Genomic DNA, 18,013 nt, shown 5'->3' on the forward strand with positions numbered 1-18,013 from the left:
AAAAGTCTGCACTGCCAGCTGGACATACTGATCTGTCCAGGGGTTTGCCGGCATTGGACTCTCACGTATCCTTAAAACGAGCTATAAAGTACGCAAGGGATTCTCCATTTTTCTGTAGTTATCGGGTAAATTCACCAAAATCCGCATGCAGTGGGGCTGTCATTCAAATGGGTTCCCTTACCTCAGCGACCCACCGTGCCATGGCTTGTATTACATCAGCCCCTCTGGTGGGTCCCGGTCACCTTCGGGCGTCTGCCTGGGAAAGGGGAACCCACTCCCTGTCCCTGTCCGAGAGGTTCCATATATAACCCTGAGGAGTGGTACAAGTCCCCGGGCAGGAATTGGAATGGGGAACCCACTCCCTGTCCCTGCCCGAGAGGTTCCATATATAACCCTGAGGTGTGGCACAAGTCCCCGGGCAGGGTCTGGAAAGGGGAACCCACTCCCAGTCCCTGTCCGAGAGGTTCCATATATAACCCTGAGGAGTGGCACAAGTCCCCCGGCAGGGTCTGGAAAGGGGAACCCACTCCCAGTCCCTGACCGAGAGGTTCCATATATAACCCTGAGGAGTGACACAAGTCCCCGGGCAGGGTCTGGAAAGGGGAACTCACTCCCTGTCCCTGTCCGAGAGGTTCCATATATAACCCTGAGGTGTGCAGGCAAGGCCCCGGTCAGAGTCTGGAAAGGGGAACCCACTCCCTGTCCCTGTCCGAAAGGTTCCATATATAACCGTGAGGAGTGGCACAAGTCCCCGGGCAGGGTCTGGAAAGGGGAACCCACTCCCTGTCCCTGTCCGAGAGCTTCCATATATAACCCTGAGGAGTGGCACAAGTCCCCAGGCAGGGTCTGGAATGGGGAACCCACTCCCTGTCCCTGTCCGAGAGGTTCCATATATAACCCTGAGGTGTGGCACAAGTCCCCGGGCAGGGTCAGGAAAGGGGAACCCACTCCCAGTCCCTGTCCGAGAGGTTCCATATGTAACCCTGAGGAGTGGCACAAGTCCACGGGCAGGGTCCGGAAAGGGGAACCCACTCCCAGTCCCTGTCCGAGAGGTTCCATATATAACCCTGAGGAGTGGCACAAGTCCCCAGGCAGGGTCTGGAATGGGGAACCCACTCCCTGTCCCTGTCCGAGAGGTTCCATATATAACCCTGAGGAGTGACACAAGTCCCTGGGCAGGGTCTGGAAAGGGGAACTCACTCCCTGTCCCTGTCCGAAAGGTTCCATATATAAACCTGAGGAGTGGCACAAGTCCCCGGGCAGGGTCTGGAAAGGGGAACCCACTCCCTGTCCCTGTCCGAGAGCTTCCATATATAACCCTGAGGAGTGGCACAAGTCCCCAGGCAGGGTCTGGAATGGGGAACCCACTCCCTGTCCCTGTCCGAGAGGTTCCATATATAACCCTGAGGAGTGACACAAGTCCCTGGGCAGGGTCTGGAAAGGGGAACTCACTCCCTGACCCTGTCCGAGAGGTTCCATATATAACCCTGAGGTGTGCAGGCAAGGCCCCGGTCAGGGTCTGGAAAGGGGAACCCACTCCCTGTCCCTGTCCGAAAGGTTCCATATATAACCCTGAGGAGTAGCACAAGTCCCCAGGCAGGGTCTGGAAAGGGGTACCCACTCCCTGTCCCTGTCCGAGAGGTTCCATATATAACCCTGAGGAGTGCAGGCAAGTCCCCGGGCAGGGTCTGGAAAGGGGAACCCACTCCCTGTCCCTGTCCGAGAGCTTCCATATATAACCCTGAGGAGTGGCACACGTCCCCAGGCAGGGTCTGGAAAGGGGAACCCACTCCCTGTCGGTGCCCGAGAGATTCCATATATAACCCTGAGGAGTGACCGCAATTCCCCTGGCAGGGTCTGGAAAGGTGAACCCACTCCCTGTCCCTGTCCGAGAGGTTCCATAAATAACCCTGAGGAGTGGCACAAGTCCCCGGGCAGGGTCTGGAAAGGGGAACCCACTCCTTGTCCCTGTCCGAGAGGTTGCATATATAACCCTGAGGACTGGCACAAGTCCCCGGGCAGGGTCTGGAAAGGGGAACCCACTCCCTGTCCCTGTCCGAGAGGTTCCGTATATAACCCTGAGGAGTGGCACAAGTCCCCGGGCAGGGTCTGGAAAGGGGAACCCACTCCCAGTCCCTGTCCGAGAGGTTCCATATATAACCCTGAGGAGTGACACAAGTCCCCGGGCAGGGTCTGGAAAGGGGAACTCACTCCCTGTCCCTGTCCGAGAGGTTCCATATATAACCCTGAGGTGTGCAGGCAAGGCCCAGGTCAGGGTCTGGAAAGGGGAACCCACTCCCTGTCCCTGTCCGAAAGGTTCCATATATAACCCTGAGGAGTGGCACAAGTCCCCAGGCAGGGTCTGGAAAGGGGTACCCACTCCCTGTCCCTGTCCGAGAGGTTCCATATATAACCCTGAGGAGTGGCGCAAGTCCCCGGGCAGGGTCTGGAAAGGGGAACCCACTCCCTGTCCCTGTCCGAGAGCTTCCATATATAACCCTGAGGAGTGGCACAAGTCCCCAGGCAGGGTCTGGAATGGGGAACCCACTCCCTGTCCCTGTCCGAGAGGTTCCATATATAACCCTGAGGAGTGACACAAGTCCCTGGGCAGGGTCTGGAAAGGGGAACTCACTCCCTGACCCTGTCCGAGAGGTTCCATATATAACCCTGAGGTGTGCAGGCAAGGCCCCGGTCAGGGTCTGGAAAGGGGAACCCACTCCCTGTCCCTGTCCGAAAGGTTCCATATATAACCCTGAGGAGTAGCACAAGTCCCCAGGCAGGGTCTGGAAAGGGGTACCCACTCCCTGTCCCTGTCCGAGAGGTTCCATATATAACCCTGAGGAGTGCAGGCAAGTCCCCGGGCAGGGTCTGGAAAGGGGAACCCACTCCCTGTCCCTGTCCGAGAGCTTCCATATATAACCCTGAGGAGTGGCACACGTCCCCAGGCAGGGTCTGGAAAGGGGAACCCACTCCCTGTCGGTGCCCGAGAGATTCCATATATAACCCTGAGGAGTGACCGCAATTCCCCTGGCAGGGTCTGGAAAGGTGAACCCACTCCCTGTCCCTGTCCGAGAGGTTCCATAAATAACCCTGAGGAGTGGCACAAGTCCCCGGGCAGGGTCTGGAAAGGGGAACCCACTCCTTGTCCCTGTCCGAGAGGTTGCATATATAACCCTGAGGACTGGCACAAGTCCCCGGGCAGGGTCTGGAAAGGGGAACCCACTCCCTGTCCCTGTCCGAGAGGTTCCGTATATAACCCTGAGGAGTGGCACAAGTCCCCGGGCAGGGTCTGGAAAGGGGAACCCACTCCCAGTCCCTGTCCGAGAGGTTCCATATATAACCCTGAGGAGTGACACAAGTCCCCGGGCAGGGTCTGGAAAGGGGAACTCACTCCCTGTCCCTGTCCGAGAGGTTCCATATATAACCCTGAGGTGTGCAGGCAAGGCCCCGGTCAGGGTCTGGAAAGGGGAACCCACTCCCTGTCCCTGTCCGAAAGGTTCCATATATAACCCTGAGGAGTGGCACAAGTCCCCAGGCAGGGTCTGGAAAGGGGTACCCACTCCCTGTCCCTGTCCGAGAGGTTCCATATATAACCCTGAGGAGTGGCGCAAGTCCCCGGGCAGGGTCTGGAAAGGGGAACCCACTCCCTGTCCCTCTCCGAGAGCTTCCATATATAACCCTGAGGAGTGGCACAAGTCCCCAGGCAGGGTCTGGAAAGGGGAACCCACTCCCTGTCGGTGCCCGAGAGATTCCATATATAACCCTGAGAAGTGACCGCAATTCCCCTGGCAGGGTCTGGAAAGGTGAACCCACTCCCTGTCCCTGTCCGAGAGGTTCCATAAATAACCCTGAGGAGTGGCACAAGTCCCCGGGCAGTGTCCGGAAAGGGGAACCCACTCCTTGTCCCTGTCCGAGAGGTTCCATATATAACCCTGAGGACTGGCACAAGTCCCCGGGCAGGGTCTGGAAAGGGGAACCCACTCCCTGTCCCTGTCCGAGAGGTTCCGTATATAACCCTGAGGAGTGGCACAAGTCCCCGGGCAGTGTCTGGAAAGGGGAACCCACTCCCTGTCCCTGTCCGAGAGGTTCCATATATAACCCTGAGGTGTGGCACAAGTCCCCGGGCAGGGTCAGGAAAGGGGAACCCACTCCCAGTCCCTGTCCGAGAGGTTCCATATATAACCCTGAGGAGTGGCACAAGTCCCCAGGCAGGGTCTGGAATGGGGAACCCACTCCCTGTCCCTGCCCGAGAGGTTCCATATATAACCCTGAGGTGTGGCACAAGTCACCGGGCAGGGTCAGGAAAGGGGAACCCACTCCCAGTCCCTGTCCGAGAGGTTCCATATGTAACCCTGAGGAGTGGCACAAGTCCCCGGGCAGGGTCTGGAAAGGGGAACCCACTCCCAGTCCCTGTCCGAGAGGTTCCATATATAACCCTGAGGAGTGACACAAGTCCCCGGGCAGGGTCTGGAAAGGGGAACTCACTCCCTGTCCCTGTCCGAGAGGTTCCATATATAACCCTGAGGTGTGCAGGCAAGGCCCCGGTCAGGGTCTGGAATGGGGAACCCACTCCCTGTCCCTGTCCGAAAGGTTCCATATATAACCCTGAGGAGTGGCACAAGTCTCCGGGCAGGGTCTGGAAAGGGGAACCCATTCCCTTCCCTGCCCGAGAGGTTCAATATATAACCCTGAGGAGTGGCACAAGTCCCCGGGCCGGGTCCGGAAAGGGGAACCCACTCCCTGTCCCTGTCCGAGAGGTTCCATATATAACCCTGAGGAGTGACCGCAATTCCCCTGGCAGGGTCTGGAAAGGTGAACCCACTCCCTGTCCCTGTCCGAGAGGTTCCATAAATAACCCTGAGGAGTGGCACAAGTCCCCGGGCAGGGTCTAGAAAGTGGAAACCACTCCCTGTTCCTGTCCGAGAGGTTCCATATATAACCCTGAGGAGTGGCACAAGTCCCCGGACAGTGTCTGGAAAGGGGAACCCACTCCTTGTCCCTGTCCGAGAGGTTCCATATATAACCCTGAGGACTGGCACAAGTCCCCGGGCAGGGTCTGGAAAGGGGAACCCACTCCCTGTCCCTTTCCGAGAGGTTCCATATATAACCCTGAGGAGTGGCACAAGTCCCCGGGCAGTGTCTGGAAAGGGGAACCCACTCCCTGGCCCTGTCCGAGAGGTTCCATATATAACCCTGAGGAGTGGCACAAGTCCCCGGGCAGTGTCCGGAGAGTTTGGCAAGTCTGTGTGAGCCAATTATGGAACATCATTGGTTTTTCTAGCTGGTCAGAAGCATCACTAATCATACTCCACATCTCACTGGGGTCCAGGGCTTTGAAATTGGAATATCTCCCACCATTATTCGGGGAAACTGTCTGAAATTTCTCCGAAAGATCTATCTGCTGTCTCAGATCTTATTCCCTTTGATTTTGTTATCTGCCGTGTCTGTGCCCGGCTAACAGGTGTTAATTCGGGGAGCCATTCCGTCCCGGCGCCTCCGGGCGTGGAGACAACAGCCGATGCAGAGGGAGCCTCGGCAGGTGGTTATCGAGGCCGCTGTTGGACAATTGCAGCTACTTCACTGACCTCTGAGGGGTCTCCAATTGATTGCAGGGGAGGGGAGCAGAAGTAGCCGGCAACTGTGGCCACCAGAAATATTGGTGCATATTGGACCAATAGCATAGGTAGGAAAGGTGCCGTCCTCAATAGATATACAAACGTATTAGGGAGTGACGTAGAACACTGAGAAGAGACCTTAAGCGTAGTGATCCCTCGATTCTGCCTGAGCCACGTGCCAGTGAAAGTAAGAACAGGATGATTGACAGATGACAGTGTGCTGTGAAAGTGGTGCGGAGGGGCAGGGTCCGGGATCATTAGTGAACATAGGACCTGTACAACAGGGACTGTTTACACCTGAACTCGGGGGGGTGGGGAGTGTCAGTGTCTGCTGATATCCATGCGGGTAGGATTGCTAGAGCTGTCTGAGAGGTTTTAAACTAATTTGGCAGCAGATCTGAACTGGAGTGATAGGGCTGAGGAGAATGTTGTTAGTTTTCAAACAGCGGCAGTGTGTAGTGAGACTGCCACCATTGAGAGGCTGACGACAGGGCAACATTTCAGTGGGCGGGATGAGATGCAATGCAAAAGGGTGAGAAAATGAAAAAGGTGATGAATACAGAACTGAAGGTTTTATATTTGAATGTGAGCAATACATGGAGTAAGGGAGATGAACTTGTGTCACATTTACAGATTGGCATTGTGGGCATCACTGAATGGTGGCTGAAGGAAGATCATAGCTGGGAGCTTCATGTCCAAGGATACAGATTGTACTGAATGGAGAGGCAGGTAGGCAGAGGGGTGGGGAGGTTCTGTATGTAAAAATGAAATCAAATCTTCTAACTGGTGAAATGGGATTGCAAGGTTTAGAATACTGACATATAGGGGGTGAATACTGATGCACTACGTTTTGAATTTACTTTTATAAATACTTATTGTGATTTATACTTTTTATTACTATGTATTGCAATTTACTGTTGTCACAAAACAACAAATTTCACCACATATGCCGGTGATATTAAACCTGATTCTGATACGCAAACACACACAGCGGGGCTCAGACATACAACACACCCACATTCCTCCCTTTGTGACACCCTGCTTGCTCCGTGGCCCCCGGTATGAAGCTCAAGCTGTTGCAACACCTGTCCTTTAAATTCATGGCTGAGGCTGTGTTGTGTCTGTTCACTGTTTGAGTTCGATATTAAATGAAGAGCATTGAAGGGGAAGGAAGGTTTGAATAGCAGAATAAAGATCTCCTCTGAAGGTATATGGGGTCCTGGTGAGAGCGTACATGGAACACTGTGCACAGGTCTGGTCTCCCTCCCAGAGTCAGCCTGTGGGATGAAGGGATGAAGAGAGGTGATTTGGTGTCCTCAGAGAGATTATACTGACCGGGCCTGTCTCAAAATTAGAGAAATAACAAGTGGTCTGACTGAGACAGACACAGTCTCACAGGGGTGGGGGCAGGAATGACATTTTTCCTCACTGCGTTTCGAATAAGGGGTCACAGACTCAGAATCCGATGTCAGCTGACAGGACTCAGATGAGGAGTGCGGAGAACCTTTGGATTTTTTCCCCGCAAGTTGTCTAAATTCAGAAGGAATATTGAAGGGCTGAGCGAAGATGGGAACGTTACAGGAAAATGGCGCTGAGGTCAAACATCAGCCATGATCGCAGTGAGGGCAGAACTTGCACGAGGGGCCGAATGGCCACGCCTACTCCTGCTTCCTATTTACCAAAGTACGAGTTTACCTTTGCACCTCGTTCTGCCTTCAGCCTGTCCGATTGCACAGGGGAGCGGTGAGAGCACCGGAGATCCATCGGCAGCCGCTGCGGGTCAGATCCGGGCTCCCAGCATCAGGAATCAGGTCTGGGAGGTAACTCCCGACAACAGGCCCCGATCCTCGGCGGGGAAAGACCGGCCACCCTCCGTGCTGCTGAAACATCTCACGGAATCTCCGCCAGTCTCTTCACCTCTGCCATGGTAAGGATTCACCCGGCCGGTGTTGCAGCCTTTACCCGAAGTGTAACTCCCAATCTCCGGCCTCTCGCCGGGTCCACTCGCTCTCAGTTCCAAATCTCGGACCGCTCCGAACTTTCAGCATCCCGCCCACTGACACTCAGCCAATGGGAGCAAGACTTCCCAGCGGTGCCGTTGATTGGCTGTGAGTGTGTCTGAGGACGGGCTGCTGCCGGGAGCCGGAGATGTCAGTCACAGTCTGTTCTCAGAAACAAAGCAAGTTCCCCGAGGCTCAAAGTTCAAAGTAGATTTTATTATCAGAGTTCAGATAAGTCAGCACATACAACCCCGAGAAGCATTTTGCTGCGGAAATAAGGAGAAAATCTGCAGGATAGTAACTACAACTGGATCAGTGAAAGACCAGCCAGAGTGCAGACGACAACAAACTGTGCAAATGCAAACAAATAAATAGCAATAAACAACAGGAACATGAAATAACCGCAGCGGCTGCCGACGGATCTCCGGAGCTCTCACCGCTCCCCTGTGCATTCTGACAGGCTAAAGACCAGGGCAGAACAAGGCGCAAAGGGAAACTCGTGGTTTAGAAAATAATAAACAGGAGGTGGTGTGGCTATTCGGCCCCTTGCGCCTGCTCTGCCCTTCACTCGGAAAATAACACTACAAGACCATAAGACATAGGGGCAGAATTAGGCCATCTGGCCCATCGAGTCTGCTCCGCCATTCAATCACGGCTGATCCTATTCTATCCTCCTCAATCCCAGTTCCTGGCCTTCTCCCCGTAACCTTTGATGTCATGTCCAATCAAGAACCTATCAATCTCTGCCTTAAATACACCCAACGAGGTAGCCTCTACAGCTGAATGTGGCAACGAATTCCACAAATTTATCTCGCTTTGTCTGAAGACATTTGTCCGATTCTCAGTTTTGAAAGGGCGCCCCTCTATCCTGAGGCTGTGCCTCTTGTCCGAGACTCTCACACCATGGGTAACATCCTTTCCACATCTACTCTGTCTGCCTGTTAACATTCAAAAGGTTTCAAGCAGATTCCCCTCACCATTTTGAATTCAACCGAGTACAGACCCAGAGCCATCAAACGTCCCTTTCATTCCTGGAATCATCCTTGTGAAATTCATCTGTACCCTCTCCATGTCTTACCTTTGACCTCAACATTTCTTTCCTGCAATGTCCCCATCACAGCTGAGCCCCAGAATATGTCTATTAAATTTAGAAACCCTGTGGAGGAAATTCCAACGATTCGCTGCACTGGTGAGGAAATTTCTCCTCATCTCAGTCCTGCTGAGGTGAACTGTGATATTCAGTCTGTGAACCCTGGTTCCACAGCCCAGCCAGGGGAAACATCATTCCTGCCCCGACCCTGTCAATATCCTGTGAGATTGAGCCTTTCCCTTTTACTTCTCTAATTCTGAGACAGGCCCAAGGCGATCAGATTCAGTCAAACCACCTCCGATTTCACTCATTTTGTTACGATGATTGGTTGTGGGAGCATCTCAATGGACGGTAAGTGAGTGTAGTCATCCTGTGTTGTGCCCGAGCCTGATGGTTGGGGGGTAGTAACTGTTCTTGAACCTGGAGGTGCGAGTCCTGAGGCTCTTGTACCTTCTACCTGATTGCAGCAGCGAGAAAAGAGCCTGGCCTGGGTGGTGAGCATCTCTGATGATGGACGCTGCTCTACTCCGACAGGGTTTCATGTCGATGTGCTCAGTGGCTGGTTGGGCTCCAACCGGAATGCACTGGGATGAATATAATAGATTGTGTCGGTTCATCAGGAGGGCGATGAACTACTTCAATCATCGTGCCAAACCTGGGGGAGAGGGGCCCTCCCAGTCTGATCCTTGCTGCATGCCCGGTTGATCACTCCCACAGCGCGCTGCCCCGAGATTACTGCCGTGGAGACGAGAGGGCCCCTCCCAGTCTGATCCGTGCTGCATGCCCGGAGATCACTCCCACAGCGCGCTGCCCCGAGATTCCTACAGTGGAGACGAGAGGGCCCCTCCCACTCTGATCCTTGCTGCATGCCCGGAGATCACTCCCACAGCGCGCTGCCCCGAGATTCCTACAGTGGAGACGAGAGGGCCCCTCCCACTCTGATCCTTGCTGCATGCCCGGAGATCACTCCCACAGCGCGCTGCCCCGAGATTACTGCAGTGGAGACGAGAGGGCCCCTCCCACTCTGATCCTTGCTGCATGCCCGGAGATCACTCCCACAGCGCGCTGCCCCGAGATTACTGCAGTGGAGACGAGACGGTCACTCACCTCTTTGCGGACTGTGGGCTGGCGAAGATCTGTGGAGAAAGATGCAAGGGCCTGTGCCACAGCAACTGCGTGACAGAAGGCTCACTGATCCTCGGGCTGTTCCCAGGACGCGCAGGAAAACGGACAGCGAATGCTGCTGGAAGATCATCAACTCGGGGAAAGACGCTCGAAACTTGTTGGCCTGCCATCACATCGAGATGTCCGGAGAGCAGGAGTTCCCAACCTGGGGACCACGGTTACTGGTATTGGTCTTTGGCATAAAAATGTTTGGGAACCCCTGTCGTACAGGAATGCTGCCGACTGGCACATTCCAGACTACAGGGATTTTCTACACTGGATAGGGAGAGGCCGGGTTGGCTGAGGAAGCCTCACAGTTATTGACACACATGGCTTCTCCTTTCAGCGCAGGACTTCAATCATCTTCCAGGGGAACGTCCTTCCGACCGCAGCGATGAGGCCTTTTGAGATTCAGCTGACATTTTTGTCGCACTAGGTTTTTACAAGATGGGGTTGTTCACACACTAAACATAGAAATGGTCAGAATTTCCCCTGAACACATCCAGCAAAACCATGTTGATTCCCTGAGCAAACACGAGGAAATCTGCCGATGCTGGAAATTCAACAAACACACACAAAATGCTGGTGGAACACAGCAGGCCAGGCAGCATCTATAATGAGAAGCACTGTTGATGTTTCGGGCCGAGCCCCTTCATCAGGACTAACTGAAAGGAGAGATAGTAAGAGATTTGAAAGTAGGAGGGGGAGGGGTAAATGCGAAATGATAGGAGAAGACCGGAGGGGGTAGGGTGAAGCTAAGAGCTGGAAAGGTGATTGGCAAAAGGGATACAGAGTTGGTGAAGGGAAAGGATTATGGGACGGGAGGCCTAGGGAGAAAGAAAGGTGGAGGGGATCACCAGAGGGAGATGGAGAACAGGCAGTGATGGGGAGAGAGAGAGAAAAACAAAGACAAACAACTAAATATGTCAGTGATGGGGTAAGAAGGGGAGGAGGGGCAGTAACAGAAGTGAGAGAAGTCAATGTTCATGCCATCAGGTTCGAGGCTACCCAGGTGTTGTTCCTCCAACCTGAATGTGGCTTCATCTTGACAGTAGAGGAGTCCATGGATAGACATATCAGAATGGGAATGGGACGTGGAATTAAAATGAATGGCCACTGTGAGATTCTGCTTTCTCTGGCGGACAGAGCGTAGCTGTTCAGCGAAACGGTCTCCCAGTCTGCGTCGGGTCTCACCAATATATAAAAGGCCACACCGGGAGGACCGGACGCAGTATACCACACCAGCTGTCCTGATGAAGGGTCTCGGCCCGAAACGTCGACAGTGCTTCTCCCTACAGATGCTGCCTGGCCTGCTGTGTTCCACCAGCATTGTGTGTGTGTTGTTTGATTCCCCGAGTCTGCAGCGCGCGTAGTGGACAATCGCGGTACTGCTGGGGATCAGCAGCTCCCCGAACGCGAAAGCATTCTGAATCAGGAAGTGCCGGGAGTTAACATGGCTTCGAAAGGACCGGCCGAGAGTTTGAGCGAGGAGGTAATTTGTCCCCTCTGCCTGGATTTCTTCACCGATCCGGTTATACTGGAGTGCGGACACAACTTCTGTCGCTCTTGTATCACACGGTGTTGGGAAAGGGAGGAGAGAAACTCCTGCCCGGAATGTAGAGAGGTGTTTGCTGACCGCACCCTCAGGGTGAATCGGGCCTTAGCAAATCTGGCTGAAAAAGTTCGGAATCTAAACCTTTATCCGAAAGGGAAGGAAAGTAAACGTCACTGCGGGGAACATGAGGAAGAACTGAAGCTGTTTTGTGAAACGGACAAGACACTGATCTGTGTGATCTGTGCAGCTGCGCAGGAACACAGAGAGCATCGATTTGTGCTGATTAAAGAAGCTGTTAAAAACTATAAGGTAAAAACGAACGTTAATTTAACACTTAACACATTTCCTTTGTCCAACATACAATCACACGAGCCTCTATAACTAACACATCACTCTCTGCAACTTCCGCCATCTCCAACGGGATTCTAACATCTCTCCGTCCCACAGCCCACCTCCGCACCCCGCAACTCTCCGCTCTCTATACGGATCGCGCTCTACATACTGTATCGCCCTCATCCACTCGCTCCTCCCCACTGATCTCCCTCCCCTCACTGACACCAGCAAGCGGGAGAAGTGCTACACCTGTCTCCTAACCTCCTCCCTCGTCACCATTCAGGGCCGCAAACAGCCTAGTTCCTCCCGTTTCTCCCATGGTCGATTGTTCTCTCGTATTAGATTCCTTCTTCTCCAGCCCTTTACCTCTTCCACCTGTCCCCTCAGCTTCTCACTGCATCACCTTCCTCCACGTTCCCCCTCAATAACTCTCGGAGACAGGAGGCGAACGATAGGCTTCTATTAGCAGCAAAGACCACGACACGATATCCTGGAGACTGAGGGAGGAGCAGTGCCTCCAATCACCTTTATTCAGGGGTCTGTGGGAGGAGACACAGGAGCAGTCAGCAGAGGGGCGTGTCCAGACAGGTATACATAGTTTACCACATCACCCTCTCCCACGATCCCCCTCACGTTGTCTCACCCGTCACCTGTCAACCTTTTTATCCTGGCTTCTGTACCTTTCTTTCCCAGTCCTAATGAAGGGTCTCATCCCGAAACACCGACTGTTTATTTCCTCCGGCATTTTGTGTGATAATCGGGTTTGATCACCTGTTTCTTTTGATGCATCTTTGTTTCTATTTCCTTCGCAATCTGACTTCCAGGATCAGCTAAAATCTTCCTTAGACTCTCTCACAAAAAAGAAATCAGACTTCCAGGAAAAGGAGCAGCAACAGAAAGAGAAGATTTCCGGAGTTCGGGTGAGGCTTCCTGAGCGGAATTTCCGATATTACTGTCGAGTTTTGCTCCATTTAATGCAGAATAGCAGAGTATCGCAGCTCCAGTGACCTGGGTCCGATCCTGACCTCTGCTGCTGTCTGTGTGGAGTTTGCATGCTCTCCCTGTGACCACGAGAGATTCCGACACATTCCAAGGACTTGCCGGATGAATGGCTAATTACCGTTAACCCTGTAAAGGTGGGGAGGGTGTGTGTGAATCAGATGGGAGGTTATGGGTCAATAAGTGAGAATAGGCTTCAGGAAAACGTGAGGGAATGGTGTTGACGGGAATGCTCACAGAAGTAGCATGGACTCTAATAGACCGAACTTAACGACATAAGGAAACAGAGCACAACATTGCAGTATAGTAATCTTCACCTTTCATTCAACAGGAACAGTCACACAGCCTTCAGTCCCACATCACATCCGAGTTTGCTGAACTGCGCCGGATTATCACTGAGAAAGAGCAGAGCTTACTCAGGGATCTCAGGGAAGAAGAGAAGAGGATTCTCAATCCAATGGAGAAAAATCTTCTAGCTCTTCAAGAGAATATAAGGATTATTCAGGAGGAAATCACTAAGTTAAAGGAACAGATGGATCAAAAAGACAGTGTGATATTTCTCAAGGTGAGGGATTATATTTCAATTCGTTTCTGTCAGAGGGCACAAAATGAACAGTGGTATATTTGAAATAAACACAGCACAGCGGCCAATTCTAACAAATCAATTGCCGCTGCTGGCGACCTCACACAAGTTGTTATATTTGCATGATGCGTCCTCCAATCACTCCAATGATGATATTTCAAAATGTCCAAGATACGCTTTCAGTCCTTCATTAGCAAAATACAATCTCGAAGCGATGAAACTTCAGGGTAATTCATTGGAAAGTAAGCTGCAACACAGCGGTCAAGAACAGAATGACATCCGCCCGTCCCCAGCTCAAAACTGCCCAGAACAAAGTACAGATACGTAACTTTTCCCCTTCGCTTTTACCACGTCCCCACTCACGTGACGAGTTACCATAATAAACACGTACTAAATACGTAACACAGAATACAATGCAGACAGAAAACAGATGCGTTGCTCCTACACACAGCATTTACAAATGGCAGTAAACTGTTTCTCACCAGACAATTGATGCATCTATTCAGGGTTGCTGTTGTCCCATAATAATAAGATTATTAAGGGATTGGACATGCTGGAGGCAGGAAGCATGTTCCCGCTGATGGGTGAGTCCAGAACTAGAGGCCACAGTTTAAGAATAAGGGGTAGGTCATTTAGAACAGTGATGTGGAATAAACTTTTTCACCCAGAGAGTGGTGGATATGTGGAATGCTCTGCCCCAGAAGGCAGTGGAGGCCAAGTCTCTGGATGCTTTCAAGAGAGAGTTAGATAGAGCTCTTATAGATAGCGGGGTTAAGGGATATGGGGAGAGGGCAGGAACGGGGTACTGATTGTGCATGATCAGCCATGATCACAGTGAATGGTGGTGCTGGCTAGAAGGGCCGAATGGCATACTCCTGCACCTATTGTCTATTGTCTATTGTCCCACAACTGGACTTCCACAACTTCTGTACACCCCAGGACAGAATGCAAATTTCTCTGAAATTATTTACTCCGATCATAACACAGAGTTGCTGACTGTTTCCTTAATTACCGCATTAAATATCCTCTAAAACTCCCATTAACACCCAGTTCCAGTCACAGGCTGTGAGTGTATCTGGTGCGGTGGGTGTGAGGATCTCTCTGTCAATCAGTGAGAACAAAGAATGTGACCCGCACACCAGACTTATCCTCCATATCCGGTTTCCATCAGATTAGGGAATCTTTCACTGTCTCTTTATTTTTTGGATATATTTCACATGGGATTATATCCCATTCTCTATCATAAACAGGCCATTAGGTCCATCTTCTATCAGTTTCCCTGCTTCACAATCCTCCTGCCACCTACTCACCGCACCCAGCAACAGTGCCCCGAAATCTCTGGTCCCTCACGTGTTTATCCAGCCTCCCCATTACAGTTAATCTCTGCTGTTCCATTTCAGCCACTCCTTTGGCACTGAATTCCACATCCTCCTCACTAAATTTCTTGTGGAATTTATTAAAATCCATTGGAATTACATCTCCCCACAAGTCTCCCCATAAATAGAGGTACTTCCTCCACCCGCACACAATCACATACATCACTGATCTTAAATTCCTCCATCCTATCACACTGACGTCATATCCAGATGATAATGCACAGACTGTCCTGTCTTCCCTGTAAGTTTCATCCTCTCAGTAATGGTCTGACATTCAGAAACTTTCCCTGTAATTTACCCGATGGTTCTGTATTGTCCGTGTGTATGAGTGATTGCGGGAGTGGGAATTTTCAACACCCTGTAATGATTTGGATGAAATTCAGGATATGGACAGTAAGTCCAAGTCTAATCGGATTTGTGTTTTATTTATTTCAGGAGGAAGCTCGTCGGAACAGAAGGTAGGACAGGCTGTTTACTGAAACCCTGAATGAATTTGTAAAATAGTTCAGAATAGCAATTTATAACCAGCAGTTTAATATTTACAGGATTAATGACGATATCCAGGAATTGTCAGTGAGAAATGAGACCCTACCGGTTGAAAAATTCGATCACCTCTATTTGTTGAACATAGTGCTGAGAGAAACACTTGATGCTATAAATCGAGGTAAAACTTACAAAGATTCATTTCTCCTTGTTTATGAAGCTCAATTTAGTTCCAATTTGAGGCAAAGAGTGTCTGTAATACTGGGCTGAAGGGGAACTGAAGTATATTTCACATCAACCCCACCGACTGGGAGGCATCACTGTCACATGGTCAGCTGGAGATGTCAGACCCCTGACACACCAGCACAGGGTCACAATACAACCAATACACAGGACTGGCAGATGAACCACTGTGTCCTGATCCCAGGAACACTGCACTAACACACCAGGACATGAGTTTGGATCTACCAGAGGAACTGGGAATTTAATACTGATGATAATATTGTAGGGAATAAAAGCAGGTATCAGTGTGGTGACCGGGATTGTCAGGAAAATACACAAGTCCTTTATGTGCCCTGTGAATGCAGACTCTGATTGACACAGGTCTTCCACTTTCCGGATCAGCATCTCTCACTGTTGTTAGAGGCAGAAGAGGGGAGTGGTTGTGATCGCGGACTGAATCATTAGGGGAACAGACAGGAGAATCTATTGATGTGAACGGGACACTCGAATGGTATGTTGCCTCCTGGGTGCCAGGGTCAGGGATGCCTCGAATAGTGTCCGCAGCATTTTAGAGAGGGAGGGAAAAGAGCCAGATATCTTGGTAAATTTTGGGACAATGACATTGGAAGTAAAAGCAAAGAGGTCCTGAAAATAGAATTTGGAGAGCTTGATAGAAAGTTCAGAAGCCGTACCTCCAGGGTTGTAATTTCTGGATTGCTGCCTGTGCCACGTGCTGGTGAGGGTAGAAACAGGATAATTTGGCAGATAAACGTAACTGAGAAGATGGTGCAGGGGACAGGGATTCAGGTTCTCGGATCAATGAGATCTCTTCCGGAGGAGGAATGACCTGCTCGAAAGCGATGGGTTGCACCTGGACCCGAGGGAGAACAATATTCTCACAGAGAGGTTTGATAGAGCTGTTGGGGAGGGTTTAAACTAATTTGGTGGGGTGGGGTTTGGAAGTGGAGTGAAGAGATAGGACTGATGGTAAAATGCAAAGATAGAGTGCAGTCAGACTGTCAGATAGGTCGGACAGATTAGAGGAGTAAATTGCAGCCAGCAGGGTGAGTATCAGTGCATTAGGGATGCAGAAATAAAAAGGTTAGCAGATACAGTACACAAAGTGTTATATATCAATGCATGGAGTATGAGAAATAAGGTGGCTGATCTTGTTGCACGATGACATTTATGACGTTGTGGCCATCACGGAATCATGGCTGAAGGATGGTTGTAGTTTGGAGCTGAATGTTCAAGGTTACACAATGTATCGGTGGTATAGGAAGGTCGGGAGAGGGGGTGGCGTGGCTCTGCTGGTAAATCAGCAGCAAGATGTGACATAGGATTGGAAGATGTTGAATCCTTGTGGGTTGAGGTAAGGAACTGCAAAAGTAAAAATGACACTGACACCAGTCATATACAGGCCTCCCAACAGTCAGTGGGTTGTGGCCCACAGATTACAACTGGAAATAGAAAAGGCTGATGAAAAGGACAATGTTATGATAATCATGGGAGATTTCAACATGCAGGTCAATTGGGAAAATCAGGTTGGTAAAGGATCTCAAGAGAGTGAGTTTGTTGAATGCAACGTGATGGCTTTCTAGAGCAGTTTGTCGTTGAGCCTACTCGGGGAACTGCTCTACTGGATTGGGTGTTATGTATTGAACCAGAGGTGAGTGGTTAAAAGAAACCTTAGGAGGCAGTGCTCACAACGTGACTGAGTTCAACTTGAAATTTGATAAGCAGAAAGTAAAGCCTGACATTGTAGTATTTCAGAGAAGTAAAAGAAATTACAGTGGTCTGAGAGAGGAGTTGGCCAAAGCAAATTGTTAGGAGATGCTGGCAGGGATGAGAGCAGAGCAGAAATGGGGTCAGTTTCTGGGAAAATGTGAACGGTGAAGGATAGATGTATTCCAAAAATAAATACATACTCAAATGGCAAAATAGTAAAACCGTGGCTGACAAGGGAAGTCAAGTTATTGTAAAGGCAAAAGAGAGGGCATACAACTGAACAGAAATTAGTTGGAGGACGGAGGATTGGGAAGCTTTTAAATATCTATAGAGAGGAACTAAAAGGATGATTGGGTGGGAAAAAATAAACAAGAAATTGATTTGAATTGAATTGACTTTATTACATACATCTTCATATACATGAGGATTAAAAATCTTTACATTACGTCTCCATCTAAATGTGCAATGCGCAATTTATAGTAATTTATGATGAATTATATGTATAACATGCTGGTCAATATAACATAGAAATACAGATGTGTCAGCACGAGTTAATCAGTCTGATGGCCTGGTTGAAGAAGCTGTCCCGGAGCCTGTTGCTCCTGGCTTTTAATCTGCGGTACCGTATCCCGGATGGTAGCAACTGGTACAGTTTGTGGTTGGGGTGACCCTGGTCTCCAATGATCCTTCAGGCCCTTTTTACACACCTGTCTTTGTAAAACAAGTTAGCAAACAATATCAAATTGTTTTTCAAGTATTGTAAAAAAATAAAACAGAAATGAGAGTGGATATAGGACCGCTAGAAAATGAAGCTGGATATATAATAACGCGGGATAAAGAGATGGCAGATAAACCAAATATTTTG

Source organism: Hemitrygon akajei, unplaced genomic scaffold, assembly GCF_048418815.1.
Source record: "Hemitrygon akajei unplaced genomic scaffold, sHemAka1.3 Scf000070, whole genome shotgun sequence".
Classification (NCBI taxonomy): Eukaryota; Metazoa; Chordata; class Chondrichthyes; order Myliobatiformes; family Dasyatidae; genus Hemitrygon; species Hemitrygon akajei.